This window comes from Pleurodeles waltl, chromosome 9, assembly GCF_031143425.1.
Source record: "Pleurodeles waltl isolate 20211129_DDA chromosome 9, aPleWal1.hap1.20221129, whole genome shotgun sequence".
NCBI classification, from domain to species: Eukaryota; Metazoa; Chordata; class Amphibia; order Caudata; family Salamandridae; genus Pleurodeles; species Pleurodeles waltl.
The window spans coordinates 557,026,719-557,040,841 of NC_090448.1; the positions used below are offsets into that span (position 1 = coordinate 557,026,719).

General features: G+C 40.7%; 1 protein-coding gene across 1 annotated transcript in view; it reads left to right on the forward strand.

Moving 5' to 3' along the window:
* The first annotated feature begins 232 nt into the window (after positions 1–232).
* Positions 233–14,123, forward strand: part of LOC138259646 (homeobox protein otx5) — a 56,591-nt gene continuing 42,700 nt past the window's right edge. The window contains exon 1 of the mRNA XM_069207504.1: positions 233–340. The gene's annotated coding sequence lies outside the window, so the exon portion shown is untranslated. The remainder of the gene's footprint in view (positions 341–14,123) is intronic.

Genomic DNA, 14,123 nt, shown 5'->3' on the forward strand with positions numbered 1-14,123 from the left:
ATTGCAGCAGACATTTCAGCTGCGGATTAATGACATGGTGCCAGCAGCGTGGACCATATTGCTCAAAGTCACCTCGTCAGCCCTGTGGGAGGGAGGCGCACCTCCCTCCCAGGCCCCGCCACACGCCGCGGATTAGCCAGTGAAACATAGACTCTGACAGATGACATCACTGTCTCCCTCATTTAAAATCGCCCACATTTAGGTGGCATCTCTCTGATCTTGGCTTTTCTTTTATAAATTTGTATGTACCCCTCTCTCGTGGCTGTTCATTGCTTGACTGCAGCCGCCATCACAACGCCTCATCCAGCCACCTAAAGCTCTGTGTGCCCACAGTGCTGAGGTAAGTTTCTGTTGAGAACTGGGAGATATGATTATTTGCAAGTACTGATCCAGATTTAGGGGGTTTAGCTCTCCTGATAAAATTATTGCTAATGATGTAAAGGCCTTACATTTGTAATTCCTGCCTGACTCTCAGTTTTATCTAGCTTAATTAACGTGCTATAGGATTTCGGAAAGGGGATGAATAGGGATTTTCTTGCTACAAATATTTTCTCTCCAAGGGAGAGCCGGTAGCAACGCTGGATACAGCCGGGCTAGAAGGACATATATGCATGGGTTCACTGTAGGAGGGAACTGTGCAGCTGGAAAAACTACTCCCCGGGGATCACTGCGGCACGGCACAAGTAGCCTTTGTGTTTCAGCAACGAACTCAAAGAAACTTTTTTTACCACTTTTTTATTTTTTTGTTGTTTTTATAGAAAAACAAATAATATTTGCATTTTGGCTTTTTTATTTATTCGAAAGTTTTAATTTGCATACATTAGGCCATATTGGCTTTTTGGAGTTTCATTGTTGAGATAGGACTGTTGGTAACCACTATGACTGCTCTGAGATGGATGTTGTCAACACTGGAGAACGAATGTCACTTTTGTGTCTTGGACCATTGGAGGAAATCTTAACTTGTAGGACCACTTTTACAATGACCTTCAGCATCTGAGACAACTCAACAGTGTCAAGCGACCTCTTTAGGAAAACACGATGTTATAGTTATGGGTTGTAAAGTCCAACTTGACTAGTCCACAAAGACAGAAAGAGTGTGTTATTTTGTGACGGAATTCCAATATGTTAATTTTGGTGATGTTTATCAGGGTTGTTTTTAGTTTCCATCAATTGGTTTCCCATGCCAGGATGGAATAGCTGGTCTATTAATGCTTTGCCCTCTGCAGCATAAGGGATTAGGAAGGAGCCAAACACACATGGGACCACTTGAAATCTATGACGTAGCAGGAATCCAGCTCCTCTACGTGCAGCTCTTCGCATGCTCACCTGTCCCAGAAATACTCATGATAAACAGGCACTGTTTCAATTCGAATCAAAAGCCTCTGTTTCGAACTCACTCCCGTGAATGCTAACTGCCCGGCAGTTGCCTTTCTGGCACCTCAGACCCCATGACTGGCCTTCACCCAAGGAAGGACTCGCCGGAATGCCTATAGTCTGGAAACTATAAGAGACTGCTACACCTGAAACTGGCGTCCATTTCACATCACAGCCGCCGGGAGCCTCTAAGGACGCTACCCGGCTTAACATGGCGGCGATCAAACGTATTAAAATTTTCCACAGCAGGACAGATACATTCAAAAATGTCACCTGCTTGATCCATTAAAAAAACAAAACCCTGATGTAGCGTACCTTGAGGACGCTGAGCCTCTGTTTGTTTAAATTTAGCAACTGGTTAAAAATTTAATAGAATGATTTCGTGCATTTTGTTGCTCAGCGCCGACAACAGTAGCCTGTGCCCACCCAGGATTTTGCCAAATGCCTTAATTAACACATTCCAAGCCACAAAGTAGTTGGTAAGAAATCGTAGTGGTTTGAGCACTTGCAGCACCGACCTCTTCTATGTCCCAGTTTCTAAGAATGGTTGAGCATATACAAACTGTAATTTGTTCAAAGTTCGATTAAAGGAGCACCATTCAGGTGGTTTGCACTTATAAATGTTGTATTAAAGAAGCACCAAGAGGCAATCATGTTTATAGCTCTTGAAGTTGCTGTAGACATTTCTTCCTACTGGTAGCGAAGCTTTTAAACCTTCAGCCCCTAGTTACCCGCCATCCACTTCAGTGAGAAAAGCAACGGGAAGGTGCTAGTCATCCAGAAAGCAATATTATCTGGTACAGACAGACCTTTAAGTAAGAATCGACAGTAATTAAACCGACTTTGAAACGAGTCCATATCACCCTCTATATTCACGTCCTTAAATTTACAGGCAAAAAACTGAGATTTTTCAACAATGATTGTAAAATCCCTTGAGGTAATCAATGACAGTGAGACAACCCCTGATTCCACTTCACGTGTTTTACTTCATCTTGCAATTCCTAAGAGTATTTATTTTTTTCAAAATAATGTGTGTCTAATTTTGTTTCATGCAACATATTACTCTCTTATAGTGAATGCTTTGCACTGAGACCCCTCTTGGAGTCTGAGTGAGTTCAGGTTTTGTGTGAGTGTTGGTGACTGGCACAAATGAGCGCTCTGCATTTGAGGCAGAAAGCAGTGAGGGTTTCTCACAGTGCTGGCGTGAATTATGAAGGGTGTGTGTGTATGCAGACGTGGGATTTCTGAAATATATGAAGAAAAATATAGTTAGTGAAATATAGCAGAGGGAAGTGGTGTGAAGGGTGGGGACAGGAGTGACTGAGACACTCTGAAGAACACCAACCTTTCCACAGACCTTGGTAATGTTTAGTTCACAGTCTCGTAGTTCCAGACTTGAAAACTTTTTTAAATTCTCACTATTCACAACAAAAATCGTTTTTGTGATTACTTTATCTGATACAGCCAAGATGCACTGGTAAGTTCAGTAAGCCTGGCTTGCTTTAGGTATATGTGATGGTTGTTGTGTGATATCTCTGGATACAGTAACAAAAATAAATTAAAGCGGGAAGCTCAAATATTGGTCAGGTGGCATGGTGTTTGAAGCACAGGATTTTAGGTTACTTGTTTTAAGCCATGTCCTTAACTACCAAGGGCACGGCTCTTGGAAATCATGCCCATATATACTTTGGCTGTCCCTTTTACAGGCCCCCACCTATTGTATGTCACTTATTGCAGGAGTACAATCTTCAGCAGTCAGTGAGAGGTCCTTCTCATGCTGTCGTTGCATTATTTCTAAGGAGGGTGTGGACACATCTCTTGCTGATGGTATATGATTCTCTACTCTGTGAATCAGTGGCATAACGAAACTTGAGGGGCCCCCACTACACAGTATATGGAGGGCCCCCTTCTCAGACTCCCTCAAGAGGTCTCAGGCCATTGTACTGTGATGAGGGGGGCCTGGAGCTCTGCCCCTTCCCCCCGTACCGCAGGGGTTGTTGGGGCCTTTGGTCCACCACTGCAGTGAAGGGCATCTCTCCTGTCAATTATATTTTTTATGTTCAGTGCAAATCATTTCTTGTAGTGTATGCATTGTTTCTAAGCGCAGTGGGAGCCACCTTTCTTTATTTCCATATATGATTGGTTCTACTCTCTATGTACATATTTTTTATGGTGGTGCAAAGCACCACTTTTGCTGTTAGTGTGTGTTTCTACAGCCTGGAAGAAGCGCCGATCTATGTACTTCTGTTGATATAAGTGTGGTTGATTCCATTATCAAGGAGAGCCTCTTGCCTCCCATCAATGCATTTTTCTATGCCCAATGAGAGGTGCCGTCACTGCTGTCAATTTACATATATCTTTGGCTATTGTTAAACATCACTTTTAGTTTATGCATGTTTCTATGGTCAGTGAGGGAGACGTCAACATGTAGTTAGAGAAGGTCAAAACTATTGTTTGCTATGTATATCAACACATGGTCAGTGAGAGACTCAGTGCATTTTGTATAGTCAGTGAAAAGCTCTTTCTTTCTGTCAATTTTTTTTTAGCAACATCGAGAGGTGGTCTAGTGATTACGTTCTAGGTTTTTACAGTTGATCAAATTGTGTTATCTTGGGTACATCACTTCATTCTCCTTGTGCCACAGGTAAATAACCTAGCACAATTCAGACTGCTTATGAATAGGGTAAATTCCTTACTAGAATTAAGCAGTACTAAAAAAACAAAATTCGGTTCAGAGAGGTACATCTTTATATGAAAAAAACGATTTTACATTGTTTCGATTTCTTATTTGCACTGTACTTGTCTGTGAACACACAGACCTGTCGAGGAGCCAGATGGATTAACTGTTACGATTAACTGTTACGCAGGGTTGACTGACCTTTCACCCCTGAGCATCTAGTCTAGCCGGTGATTGCTAATTCACTGCCATCTGGCAGCTGTTATGCTATGTTAACTGGATTTCGATAGCGCCAAACCACTGACGAATCCCAGGCACTAGTTAACTGAACGTTTTAAATCAAGTGTTCTGGATAGGGCATGTGACAGAGATCGATTTGTAATGATCCTTTTTCACATATTATCCAGTAGTGCTTTGCATGCTATTCTAAGCTTTTAGGCCTGGTTCCAAACAGTTTCAAGGAGGCAACCATTGTTAGTCTGGGATGGGCCTTGCAATTTTGGCGTACATGTGTTTGGGTTTAGGTGAAGATAAGGTGCGAACCACTCAGAGAATCATATGCTGTGTCCTATTTTCAATGGTTAGCCAGAAAGTAGCAGTAGTGTGCCTGAAAACACTTACTCTGGGCACCGTCCAACATAGACCTTGGACACGTTTCCCCCTTAGTGGACAGTGACTTCGAATCTTGTTCAACAATAGTTCTATCAGTCATAGGGAAATGATATGGAGGTGGTAATCTGGCAGAAAAAAACTCTAAAATATGTACAGTTTGTAAACACCTCAGTCAAGTGAGTGAAAGAAGAAATCTGGATGCCTTCATTTCATAAAGAGTTCTCATTTTACCTTTAGGACTAACTATTAGCACTGATGGTTAGAAATGTGATCACCTCCGAGTTAGCCTTCAAGTTTGACAGAACCTAGCCAAAGGCCACTGCTCGAAGCAATACTGACTAGATATGGCCATTACACATTGGTTTAACAACAGAAGAACGATCTTTAGTACAGGGTTCCAGCCTCTTTTCTTAGAATATATTTTTTAGAATTCTGAGCAGTGGCATTTTTTACTGTAGGGTAAAATGTTTAGATAAGTGGTAAAACAAAATACCCCTGTCTTACCTAAAGAGAGATAGAAAACAAAGAGCTCTTGCAGTGTATGCTTACCACCAGCAGAAATCTAATCTGGCTATCTTCACCACTGGTGATGCCATGGTGTCTGCTGGGCCTCACTGGGGAACGAAAAGCAGCCATGGCAAAAATGCTCAAACCAACCCTGCACACTCTCTCTCTAGCCCCATCTCGCTCTCTTTTTCTCTCTAGTGAAGCAAATGCCTCCCTCCCCCACCTGCTGTCATCAGTCTTTCGGGAAAGAGGTACCAGGAGCGGTCCGGGGATTTCAAAACCAACCTCCAACACGACCCACCGGGGAAATGCCCAGTGGAATAAAAGGACTGTCCGGGTCCAACGGGTAGCAGCAAAATGAAATAAGAATACCACTGATAATATTATGCAGTGGAAGGATAACCTTAGCATAGTGGTAATTTACCACAATATGTGCTGATTATGGAATAAGGCCTCAAAGGTTTAAATCATGGATGCAAGAGTAATTTAATCAATGATGAGACTGATGACAATATGAAGACAAAAGCCTTACTTCAGAATAATTAATTTTCCTTCAGTTGTTAAACTCAGCCAGCTTTCCTCCATCCATGATCTGATTGGGTCACTGCCCAGCTGAAGCAATCACTGTTCTTCAAGGGGGTCTACCTTTATGATGAACTGCATGACCCCGGCACAATTGCTGAACCCCCAGAATAGGGGACACTCAAGGGGTTTACCACTTAAATGAAAAGTTGATGAGTGCACATCTATGAAATTGTTATGACTGCTTCAGCAAAGGCTTGAACAGAACACTGGCTCAGTAATCTGGCTACTCTGTGTGAGATCATCTTACTTAGCTGTCACTTAAAAGTGTCCATGTTGGCACGTCCAACAAAGAGGCGCATAGTTGCTTGACAGTAACATTTGCACCCTAGGAAAGCACTGTACAGGGCACAACCCTATCTGATCTACTTAAGGTACAGAATAATTGGGGTTAATAATAGATGTTGACTATATTAATGTTTCTCATTTTAAAGGTGAAAGGCTGAGTAAACCAAGTTGTGATGAAAACCTGTGAGATGCACTTTAAGCATACTTCTGTAAACATTCTTTGGCACAAGTGAGACGTACCATTCAAAATTATTTTTGGACTCTGTGCTTGCGAGGATCATTACTCCAACACCTTCTCCATACTAAAGGCTTCTTCAGCAGCTTTTTAATTTATTTATTGACACTGTGGTCATGGTGCCATGTTGACCCCTTTAGTGTGTATGATAATGGAGCTTTCAACAACCCACCTGGGCCAAAGTGGTACAATTTTCAGCCATTTCAACACACAAAGGACACTGTAAGGGTGAAGTCTTTACTTCCTTTTCACCCACCCCTGCAGACTAGATCTGCATTAGCAGGCTGTGTGACCTGCAGACGCTAGTCTGGAGGAATGTAAGTCCCAAAATTGATCAGGGCGTCTAAATGCGATCACGTTTGCAGATAGCATCTTTTTCTGATTATTGTCCAAGTTCTCACTTTAAAAGGTCATGTTTGTTAGCTCTGCCTTTCTGCCTCATGCAGAGTTGCCGTAGAGCAATTATACACTTTAATTCTTTTTGTACTGTTTTTTATGTAGAATCAAACATTATGACTACTTTGGCAATTTCAACCTTTTTGTTCCGAAAAAAACATTGTCCTTGAAAATAAAATCCTTAGTTGTGTGACATTAGCTGTCTATCAGTGAAGGTATTTTCTTGTTATTCCCTGAAAACAATACCTAACATCAAGTGATAAGCCTTACGTGGACAGTAATAGTTTGAAATACTTGTTAACTAAACATGTATTGATACAACAGCCACAAACGTAGGTGCTCTTCAGCGAGGGTCATGCAACAACTATTGATAAAGGTACCAAACTAAGAACCAATAATATAAAGCATCAGATTAGGCTAGGGAATACGCTTAGACCGTGCATCAATAGTTCATGAAAGTAGAATTAGGCTTTTCCAGCAAGTGGAAAATATTGTAAGGCACCGTGACAGTAAAAATAAATATTGCCCATCAACCTTTCTATTTGAAGCTAAAGTACTAATAAACACACATTTTTTTACTGCAGGGTATGTATCTATTATCTTATGTTATATTCACACCATTTAAAAATGAACTGGTTCCAATATACACAAGGCATATGTAATTGAATGTTATCTCAGCGGACTAAAAGATCAGATGAACTAAACCGCTGAACAGAGAAAGTAAAAATGCAACAGTCAGCTCTACGTAAAACAGCTACACGCAAGGGCAAACAATGAAAACCATATACAGGACAATTTGAGTAATTTACTTAACAGTTACCCCCCACTATTCAAATGTATGTAAGTATGTGGTGTTTGTGTGGAGCAAAGCTGTCCAAAGGCAACATAGGGCTGTATAGGTTTGAAGGCAGAGATTCGGTCACATGATGAATCTAGGTTGTGTGTGATCGGTTCTGAGTGGGGAGGTGGACAATCCTTAGACTAACTTATGGAACAGTTAGACCGGTGGTGCAGCGAGGGTACCATGGGTCCTACGACAAACTAGGAATATTGTCCTTTAATATATAAATGCAACTCAAACTTGCTCAAAGATGTCATTGTCTACTGTCCTCTCTCTCAACAATACCACTTTTAGGGGATGTGCATGCATGGCCTGTGCAGTACTGTTCTTTCATGTATAGAAGTTGTGTGAAAAAGTATTTAACCAGAACCAGTTCACAACAGCCATGCGTGTACACCCCCTAACAGTAGTAACACTGTTACCTTTTGGACTGTTTTGCTCTACACAAACACCACATACTTACATACATTTGACGGTAACTGTTAAGTAAATTATTCAAATTGTCTTGTATTTGGCTTTCATTGTTTGCCCTTGAGTCTAGCTGTTTTACATAGAGCTGACTGTTGCATTTTTAGTTTATCTGTTCAGTGGTTTAGTTCATCTGATCTTTAAGTTAACCTACCTGTTCAGTAGGGAAGCCTAACTGATCTGCAGTTCAGTGTAACTTTTCGACACTTTGGAATAACAATTCTATGGATTAGTCTAACTGTTTCTTTGCTAACTTTTCAATAGTTCAGTTTCATCAATCTGTATTTTGAGTTAACTCCTCAGTACTTTGATTGTGCTACTGAATATCGATGCTAAGAATATTGATATACAAGAATATTGTCAAGAAAGTATTGAAGACCAAAATATCGAAAGGTAAGTGCACAAAGAGGAAGAGAGGAAGTCTCTATTCACTATTCCTAATTTTACAGCTACATACCTTGAAAAATAAATATAAATATATATATATATACATATATATATATATGGAAGAAAAAAAAAAAATATATATATATATATATATATATAAATATATATAAAGCTATTTCAGGGTTAGAGTGATGCATAAACTATGCAAAAAGGAAGAGAGAACTCATTGACATCCTTGCTGAGCTGTAAATTGACAAAAGCCATTTACCACTTCAGCACAGTATTAGAGCTTTGGACTGGTAAAATACCATCCAAGCCAACCTGAAATGGGTAAAAGCAACCCCTTACACGTGTTTCGCTCTCATTAAAACTCTTCAGATGGGGGCTAGCTTTGTCCAGACACAAGGGAGCATGAAATATAAGTAAAAAACAAAGCCCTTTCGGGGTTAGAGTGACACATAAACTATGCAAAAATGAAGAGAGAACTCTGGGTAGTTCCTGAGTATAGGTGGAGAGCAGCTCCAGTAAGGAGAATCCTGCAACACCAGCGACACTCTAGATTTGCTCACCTCAAATGTCTGTTTATCTAGCAAAGTGTTTAAGCATTGGATCAGCACAGTGCTTCCATGCCAAGCTAGATAGGGAGCAAGTCTTTGGCCATGTGTACAGCAAACTCTGTGTCAATCCTATGCTTAAAAAGAGCTCTCTTGTTTTTTGTATATATATATATATATATATATATATATATATATATATATATGTATATATATATATGTGTGTGTGTGTGTGTGTGTATGTATATATATATATATATATATATATATATATATATATATATATATATATATATATACATATATATATATATATATGTGTATGCAAAAAACAAGAGAGCTCTTTTTATATAAAATCAGGTACATATATGGGGAGTTAGGTATTGAAAACCTATACTTACCTTTCAATGTTTTGGACTTGACATTTTGCCCTTGATATTTGTATACCTCGATTTTCTATCTTTGATATTCAGGGGTAATACCGTACCCTGCTTATTTTGGGCAACATATTGATTAAATTAGTTGAACTTGGCTGCAGTTTGAGCTATCCACTCTGTAATTTTAGCAAAGAATTTTGTAGGCTGGCCAGACACTCTGTGGTTAGGCTCAGCTCTTCCATGGTTCGACCTAACTGTCCCTTCGCCTGGTGTAAATGATTGTCATTTTGCTTGTCCCGTGTTTTGGCCTCCTTGTTGTGCAACTCAGCCAACTGTTCTGTTGCTTAGCAAGCTATTGGGCAGTCGGCTCTTTCCCTTGAGTGGTTTAGGTAATCATTCCATTGTCCACTGTGGCTTTCCATTAATTTAGAGATGGCCTCTTCCTTAGTTCAGCCCTACTGCTGTCTTTTGTGCTGATAGTTTTGTAGTCTGTTTTTGCTTCATTTTGGTGATCTGTGCCATCATCTAAGCTTGTGGAGCTCCTTCGGATTTGAGTTTCGAAAATAATTAAACCAATAAACTGTCCAACTGTTTGCGCCAGCAACAGTGGAATCTGAGTCATAGCTCTTCAACTATTGTCTAGTTTGGGATAACTGTTCCATAGATTCCCTGTCTATAATTTATTATATATATGGTCACCTTGTTTCTAGTTGCTGAAGGCCTTACGCCTGATGAGGTTTTGGTATCTCCCTCCTGTAAGCTCATTAAGAAACTCATTATTAAGTACTGTGAAGAGGCCCTCAATTAATTCTACACGTTTTTAAGTCTTGCTTCTTCAAAAGCCTCCCTTGGTAATCCCCAAAATCTCTTTTTATGTGGCGGTTCCAGAGAACTCTCTTAGCTTAACAGACATGCCGGGGTCTGTGACTTCAAGAGACAGGAGAAAGCCTGGAAACGCTTAGGCCAGGGCACTAGCACAACATCCTTTACATGTTTTTTCCTAATGTGATGTATTTAAATAGCAGCTCAAAGAAGCACACTGTAAACACTTGGAGTTCCTGAACTGCTAATTATAATAAAAATGTCGCTCTGTCTTTCAACGACTAAAAATAATGAATGTCCTCATGGAAACACAGAGGTTATGATAAACTCCGCTCAGCACTGCAGTCTCTTGTTTTTAAGCAGATACATGTTCTCCCTCAGGCGATTACTAAAACAATTCTGGCATCTAGACAAAACTGTGTTTTATGAGAAGTTCTGTGTCTACACAGAAGAACTCTTTGTGTTCGATGTGTTTATGATTTGCTGTAAATAAACATGACGCCAAACCCACCACAAATTCAAGAGTAATGACTCGTCATTGATTTGGTTGAGTTGAAGGGGGCGTGGTCGAGGCTGGTATTCCTATACCCCTTTGTATGGCAATTCAAAGGTCACTTTAATTGTTACATTGTAGTTCCTAAGAATTCGGTAAATTAACTGGAACTTTTTATGACAATGTGGCCAGACTTCATGTCCCACATTTGTATAAACAGAGATTACATTAAATGTATCCCTTTAGAATGCCAGCAAGTGATTCACTGAATTAAGACAGGTATCCAAAAGCCCCTAACCCCATCCACGGGGCAACAGAAGTCGGCCTTATATTTGTAGGTATTTGGGACTATGCGGATCTCACTCTCACAACCTGCTGATCACTCTTACAGACACTTTTATTACACTAGGTGAATCTCAAACATGAAGCTGCGTATGGCACAACATAGGCGACATGATGCGGAAACCAGGATGCTAGGCATATAGAACATGAAATTGGGACAGGACTATGTAGTAGAACAGTCAGTTCTTTTTGCATTAACCTCTTACATCATACTACTTAAATATAGATTTTGAGGCACATACGTTGATTTACTGAGAAGCTCATCTCTTTTCCTTTGGCAAAGTGCCATGGTCTTGAGTAGAAGCCGAATTTCCAGCTTTCAATCAATGTCACCAGGCCACATCTCCTCTTGTTTTTGGTTATCTTTTTTTACAACATATGATACCATTTGGATGGGATTTTCAAGTAATTGTGTGGTGTAGAACTTTTGATTGACAGGAATGGCAATGCTCCCATGATTCATCGTCCTCCTATAGAATGCTACGCTAAACAGTCTGCTCTTTCATGTACGGGTCTACCGGGCCATCAGAGGCCTAGTCTGCACAATACAAAACCATATAGATTAATATATAGGGTGGCATTACCTCATAATAAGAAACTGGGAGTTGCTTTTCCCTGACACGTTGAAAACTTCCATTCAATGGTCAAAATCTGAACACTTCCTGATACATATGTGAATTGCGGTGCAGGTAATTTATATCTTAAAGCATGCGTAATATGTCTGTTTTTAACTACCGTGCCTTTTTAAAGTCTGTGTCCTTTTTACTTTCATTGCAATCTTAATTGCAGTGTAACTGTATTTAATTAAATAAAATCTAAAGAGTGCTATTATTTAAAAAAAACAGTGTTTATAACACATATTTACATGGAACTTCACATAGGAGGACTATACTCAGGAAAAATGTATTTAAAACTACTGCACCTGGACATTGTGCGCTCTCCTAAAATATAAAAAATAGGCTCAGACATTTTGCAAAAAAAGTGACTTTGAAATGTCCAGAAATGTATTTTTAAATATTTCAATTGTACTCAAAATACTTTTGGAGCACCGCAAGCATTTTCTTTAGTGAAAATGTAAACTAGATTTAAAAATAAAAATACAAGGTAAATAGTAGGGTTACAGTGAGAAAGAGGCTGGAAACCCCATTTTGAAGCTACGCTACTTCAATTTAAAAATTGGCAATCTGATTTACATATCCGTTTTGCAAGATAAAAAATGTTAAAATATTTATGTTTCATGAAAACAATGGAAAACACATTTTTGGTGCTAAAAATCATTTCAAGAATTAGTATTTGTAACGAAGCACTTCGGTACCAGATATATATTTTTGAGGAGCGATGGAGCTAGAACGCGTCGCTCACTTCAGACAGTGAGACACCCGACCTCACACACAGAAAGAGCCACGCGCGCGCACAAATAGAAGCAACTACACAAGCGTGCTCGATGCACCGCTCACCGCTTCTTGTGCAGCGGGGGGGGGGGGGAAATGGGGTCGACTCAGTGCTACTCCGTATATAAACGCACTAACGATGCAAACTCTTTCACTGAAAAAAGGCCGCCATTCAATGAGTTACGGACACTGTTTATCGTGCTGACAACTGAATCAATGATTTAATTAATTGATTAACCAACGAATTAATCCATTGATTACATTAATAAGGGACGCCCCTGCTCTAAGGTAGTCAGAATAGACGATATATCAACCAAAACCAAACTAAGGCAAATTGGAAAAAAAACATGTTTTCAGTTGTCTGCTAAAAATCCTAGCATTTTTACAGTGGGAAACTTTTTCACAAAAGGCATGTTAAAACCTCAGACGTCATAAAATGCCGACATTAAGGTGCAATGCACGTGTCATAACTAAAAGAAACATCTGATAAGCCTGGATTGTCTTGAAATGCTGCAGACACCACACCACAGCCACCCTCGTGCGCCATCAGTTACGCACTACGACTGACACAGTGCTGCTGTGAATACTTTAACCCAAGGAGCTTCGCCTCCGTGAATAGCAGCTGTGATTTGCAGATGACAGGGCCCTGTTGCAGAAGTTTCAACCTGCTCAGCTGATCTTTAGGAAATGAAATCTTTGGCTGCATGATACCACAGATCACTATCGCTGGCGCCTTATCCCACAGGGTAAGCCAACCGGTTTTCTAAATCGTGCTGTGTAAACTAGATTCAAAACTCTTCAAGGGATGCATTATTGGACTGGGCTTGCGACGGAATTCAGACCGTTCCCCGCAGATTAAGAAAGATCCCGCTGAGATTCTGGGACTGAACCCGCGGATCTGCTGTTAAGAGGCGAGCCTATAACCTGCAGGTTTCAGGCAGATTTCCGCAGCAGGCGCATTATCCCACCGAGCTACCTCACCGGCGAGAACTCTCGAGGATTCCGAGGAAAGCGGCTCTGGATTTTAGGTGAAATAGGTTGATTTAAATCTTCACGGAAAGACTGGGGAACCCGGCCCCGCCCCCGGCCGGAAACCTCTCATGTGCATGTTGTGCAGGGACACCTGTGTTTGTACAGAGCACGCCTCCTGGGTGCGCTCTTGCGACTGTGGAAAAAAACTCTTCATCAGTTTCAGAGGAGGATGTATTTATAATAACTCAGTGCTCGGCGCATCAATCACCTCCGCATCTGCCCAGGCCCTCGGGGCTTCCAACAGGCAGGGCGGGAGCGGGGCTTCAAAGCCGCTCGGTGGAAAGGAGGCACCCCGAGTCTGCAGGCATGTGCGGCCTGGAAGCCAGCCCTCCTTCGACTGGCGTTTTACTACTTTTGTGATCAAAATCAAACAGCGAAATTTAACGAGGAAAAGAAATGCACGATTTTTAAAGTGGGCTGCAGTAGAAAAATACATTTACCGTTGCAATCCACGCATTAAAATGCCAATTGTTGAACAATTTCACCCAGTGCACCAAAGCTGTCAGGGTGCAACTAAGCACCGAGAAGCCCCCGATTTGTTTCCTTTAGGCGCTGTGAGCAAAATGTTTTCATTTTGAAATCAAGTCATATTCAGTAGGTAGAGTTATCTCTAGCAGGACTTCGTCGCCAAACCCAAACCCCTCTTACTGAAGTTAAAGAACCTCAAAAAATACTTTGCCCTTTTGGCGCCCACCTGTTTGAAGTCACAGAGATCGGCAGCAGTAATAAAGCAGGGGAAGGGATG